A 5,909-nucleotide genomic window follows, 5' to 3' on the forward strand; every position below is an offset into this window, starting at 1 on the left:
ACCCCCTTACTATCAGAATGTCACGCTTCTGGCTGCGACACTCTGATAGCAAGAAGTATTACGACGATTCATATACTTAATAATAAAATAGGAGCCATTGACTCGAAATCATATCGCTGATTTCTTTGAAAACTAGAAAAATACTTTATCTTGAAAACAAACAAGCATATATTTATATACAAGACTTCTTACATAAGTAGCTTATAAATATAATATACATATAAAATATACAACTCCTATCCCTCTTACAAAAATTATAATAACAAAGGCAAGGGAAGAAAAATTATCTAACTAAAACAACATTATATAGAAAAAACGTAATAAAACTTTTCATACACTTCTTTATTCGCTTCTTGAAAAGATAAAGCTGTAGGGGGTGAGAACCTAACCATACGGCCTTACCACGGAGTTTTAGAATTGTCATGAGAAGATATTTAATAAGAATATTGTTTTCAAGCTCAGTGATTATCGTCGTCTCATGAATTTTTTGAAAACCGACAGTTTAACCATCCAAAAATTCAAAACCTTTTTAAAAGAAATCAGTTAACTATTCAAATCTAAAACCTTTCTTTTCGTATAAGAAAAATCTTAAAAGTTTCCTAGACTGTATGAATGACCAACCTGTTCCAAGCATATGTTCATTAAGTCTATGCAGAACCAGCTTGATTTTTCATACTTAACCTCAATAAAAAACAATCACGACCTCATGCCCATTCACGCAATCAATCAGCAGTTATCATCAATTCAGCACCAAAACTCAATCTCAAAAGTACCACACTAGAGCAAACACATGCAAAACAGACAAAAAAAACACAGGTATAGATAGAAGTTACAACAAGTAGCTCAGATAGCAGTTAATAACAATTAAACAGTTAAGCAAACCAAAACAAATTCAAACTCAAACAAAGCATGCAAATGCATATGATGCATGTCTGCCCCATGGCCAATGAGCTCATTTGTCGGTTATATAGTCAAACCCGACATGTCTGGTAGCTAACCCGGATACTGTCTCTCTATTGCGCATTAATACCATTAGAGGGAATACGTGCCCTGTCACCATTAGAGGGATTATGTGCCCTGTCACCATTAGAGGGATTATATGTCCTGTCACCCTTACAACCAGAGAGAAGACACAGACATACTTGTCATCAATCATCCTCAACCATGTCTCATTTATGATATTCATTTAATTTCATAATCAAACTTAGTTTTCATCATTCTTCTTCCTCATCTCTTTCCCGAAGCAAGTGGACAACGCCACTGCCTCTTACCCGGGGTCTCCATTCTTAATCAAATTCATTTTCATTTTCAAATCCATTTCTCAATATCATTCAATTCATTCAAAAATCATACTTTTACAGTCATAATCTCATCATTCTTCATTCTCTTTCAATCATCGTCATTCCTCCCATTCTGTTCATCAGTAATTCGAACTTAAAACATAATTCATTCTTTTCTAAATAAATCAAACTCAAAACGTAATTTCTTTTCTTAATAACTCAAAATCAAATTATAAAATTCTTAAAAATCCAAATCTTTCTAATAAGCAATTCAAACGAAACTTTCAATTTTTATAAAAATTTCGACAGCACATCCTCTAAAATTTAGACTCTGCCACCCTTCAAGGGTCCCAACCAAACCATTCTCAACCTTCTCAATAAAATATAATACTATAAGAAAAATACTCATTCAGCCACATTTTTTAAGCTACATTTGAAAAGCATAGCCGATTCATAGAATAGGCTACGCTTTTCTCCGTGCTACCATTTTATAGAAGAATAGGAAACACAGTTGTGGCATCACTTAAAAAGTGTCTCCTTAGATATTATAAATATCACTTATAAAGCATAGCCTTATCTTAATATCTATAAGTACATTTTTTTCATCAAAGAGGGTGCTTTTTAAGAGCAGCCTAATGGTTATATTTTGGGTATGCTTACGAAGTGTTTCCTAATATAAGCGGGCTATAACGTCAATGAATTTCTCCTTTTCATAAACCTGCGCCCTTCTCCTTCGTTGAGAGATCAGAGTTTACCTTCTTCTTCGCCGTTTTCGTCCTCCTTCTTAACAAACCCGTGAAACCCCTTCTTTACCCTTAATCTTGCAAAACCCTTTTCCCTTTTTCTTCCCCCTTCTAATTCTCTGAAACTACCCTGATGTTTCTAAAAAGTAAAAACCCCTTTCTCCTTTTAATTCTCTTGAAACCCTTGCCCCTTTATCTTCAAAATCACACACTCTCATCTCTCAAACACTCATTTATGGTTCTAGCACTGGACAGACGATAGCTAATGGCAGGGGAGGCATTGAGTAACAGAACCACGACTGGTAAAAAGCAACAGAACAGAGGAGGCGAGGTGAGTTGCGACGGGAACTAAGCTGCGACTGCAAGAAAGAGGTGTGATGGTGACTGATATGGGTGGAGATGCGAAGATAAGACGCTGCGAATGAGATAAATCTGCGACGTTGTGTCACACTCTTCATTTGTAATTGATTCATCTCCACTCACCACTCTGGCTCCACATTTTAATTTCTCAGAATCTCTCTATCCCTCTCGTAACCACTCAGTCGGTCTCGGTCAAAACCGCTCATTCTCTATTCTCAAAGACAAAGAACACTGAAGAACGACAAGTTGGCCTTGGTGATGACGAACCGCGATGGAGAACTGAGATGGTAGTGACGATGAACCAAGACATTAACACTGAATAGAGATAAGTGATGTATATGAAATTTCTAGTTTTGCAATTTTTTTTGAGAATTTGTTGTTCTGATTTTTAGGGTTCTATATCACTGGCCTGTGTTAAATTTAATTAGAGTTTTATATCACAATTTCGTATTTAATTAGGATTTTTCTATGTCTGGTTCAATTTATGTCGTGCTGTTTGTGTTAGAAGCTTTCTCGTATCACATTTGAGAATTGCTTGTTATTATTAGTGTTGAATTCTAATTTTGTTCTTTATTCTATTTGTGATGATCTTGCTGCCATTAATGATTGGCTTATTCGTTTGACTTTAATTTCACTACCATTCTTTGTTCTGTCACCATTTTTTGATTCACTATCTATGCTCTGAGTTTTCTTCTCCATTGATGGCTTCTGTATTAGATCATTCATTTTTGTTGTTATAATAATAATAATTAACTATATGTATACCATTTTATTTGTATTTTTATTGATAATTAACAAAGATCAGCTATGGCTTGTAGGAGATTGGCCCTTATCATTGTTTCTGCTGTTATGCTTTCTATTACATTTGCTGGATTCTGTAAGTTTTCTTAATTCCTTATTATCCTGTAAGGTTTCTAGCTAATTAATATTTTATTATTAATATGGGAAAATATTTTACTTTTATGCAGTATGTTCCTTACTTGGCATACAGTGTCTTGTATACTTGTATGTTCATTGATTCATTTGCAGTTTTTATCATCAATATGTATTGTTCATGTTTGGGTTAGAAGTAACAACTAACAAGTTCCTTTTTTACTTGGTTGATGCAGCAAGTATTTTCTAAGTATGTCAAAATGTTATCTAGGCTTATGTTATCTAAGCAAGTGTATCCTAAGTAGGTTCATTTCTAAAATTGAGGCAATTTGTTGTCTTTGGATGGCTGATGGTCCTAATAATTTATTGATATGCTTGTTTAATTTCAAATTTCAGGACTTGAATTTAAGAATTAACTTTCTTTTTGAATAAATTATATGTTTGATTTGGATTATCTCGTGGTAAATACAGTTTGTTTAGTTGCAGCTAGTATGAATATTAAAATCTTTAATAATCAGTTCTAAGATATTATTAGTTTAGTATACCAAGTGTATTTTCCTATTCTTTACATTTCTAATAATGGAATTTTGCTATTTTCTTTGATTCTAGGAAAAAGGTGCAATTCCCTTGGAGAATTCTAAAAACACATACAAGATCAAATCTGAAATGCAGTATGACATGAAAAGTTATTGCATGGATTACTATTTTGAAACCAAAACTGGTGCTAATTTTGACTATTGATGAGCGAATATTTTATACGCTTTGTGGCATTGTTTTCATATAGTTTCTAGTATGTTTTGTTTAAGTTTTATTATATTTTCATAGGTTTTTGTGAAAAATTCATATTTTTGGATTCTACTTTGAGTTTTTGTGTTTTATGGTGATCTCAGGTATTTTTTTGCTGAAATTGAGGAGCTTGAGCAGAAGTCTGATTCAGAAGTAAAGAAAGGACTGTAGATACTGTCAAGATCTGACCTCCGTGAACTCGAATGAGCTTTTCTGGAGCTGCAGAAGTCCAAATGGCGCGCTCTCAATGGCTATGGAAATTTAACATCCAGGGCTTTCCAGAAATATATAATAGTCTATAATTTGTTTTGGAAATAAAGGCCCAAAACTGGCGTTCAACACCAGCCACCAGCCCCAGTCCTGGCGTCCAGCGCCCACAAAGGAGCAACTGGAGTTCAACACCCAAAAGGGGGTCCCTAGCCAGCATTCAACGCCCCTAAGGGACGTTAGCACGTGGGAGACACTCAAGCTCAGCCCAAATACTCACCTAGTGGGCCCCAGAAGTGGATTTTCGCACTCCTAATTAAGTCTAGTCTATCATATTTCTGTAATGCTTAGTCATTAGATTAGTATATTTAGGATCTTCTTCCTCCCCCATTATTTTCGAACACTATTATGTATAGTATGAGTGAAGAGAGAATTTTTGCGTGGTCTAGAAATTTGCAGATAAATCCTCGTTGCAGGTATAGCTTCTAAACCAACAAAAATCCTTTCTTACAAACGTTCTGGTTGTCACAAGTAACAAATCCCTTTTAAAATTGATAACCGAAGTATTTAAACCTCGGGTCGTCTTCTCAAGGAATTGAAAGGAGGTGTGTTATTAATGGTTATGGGTTTTCTGGGGAATTTGGAGTTTGGGAAATGGGCACAGATATAATTATAAATTAAAGCAATAAAAATAAATAAGAAATTTTATGTAATTAAATTAAAAGCCTTGACCCGGAGAAGATTAATTGGAAGTCTATCCTTGTTGGATTTTTCTCGAGATCAATTGATAATTGAAGGTTACTTCTACTTAGTTATCCTTTACCAAGTAAAGTAAAAGAAATTCAAGTAAGTTAGAAGTCTACCTCTATTCACAAGTTCTAATCCTCTCCCTTGGGAAGGATTAGCGTTAGTGACTAAAGAGCCAGCCAACAATAAGCCCAATTACGATTTAACTCTTGAGTAATTCAACTCAAGGGTCTCCAAATATTAATCAACTCCAAAATCAAGTTAGGAACCTACTCCATTGACATGGATGCCAATTTCATATAATAAATGACTAAATAAATACTTGAGGATAATCAAACAAATAATGGGGTAAATAGAAAGATACTCTTTGCATTAATAATGTCATAAAAGCTTTCCAATTGTAACTCTGAATAAGGATTAAAGATATAAAAGAGTAAGGAAATAGAAAACAAACTAGAATAATAAAATCCTCAATGGAGGTAGTAATATCCAACTCAACATCATAAAAGTAGAAATCCTAATCCTAAGAGAGAAGAGAGAGCCTCTCTCTAAAAACTACATCTAAAACTAAAAAATATGAATTATGAGCTGATGATATGAATGAATGGATTCCCCCACTTTATAGCCTCTAATATGTATTTTCTAGGCCAAAAACTGGGTCAGAAATAGCCCAGAATTCGCTGGTTGCGAATTCAAACACGCTGATTTTTTGTCACTGCGACGCGTCCGTGTGGAGCGCGCGTTCACGTCACCTAGCATTAGGGCAACTATGACATATTATATATCAAATTGAAGCCCCGAACGTTAGCTTTCCAACGCAATGGGAACTGCATCGTTTGGACCTCTGTAGCTAAAGTTATATCCGTTTGAGTGTGAAGAGGTCATGCTGGACAGCTTAGCAATTTCTCCAACT

Source organism: Arachis ipaensis, chromosome B06 (genome assembly GCF_000816755.2).
Source record: "Arachis ipaensis cultivar K30076 chromosome B06, Araip1.1, whole genome shotgun sequence".
NCBI classification, from domain to species: Eukaryota; Viridiplantae; Streptophyta; class Magnoliopsida; order Fabales; family Fabaceae; genus Arachis; species Arachis ipaensis.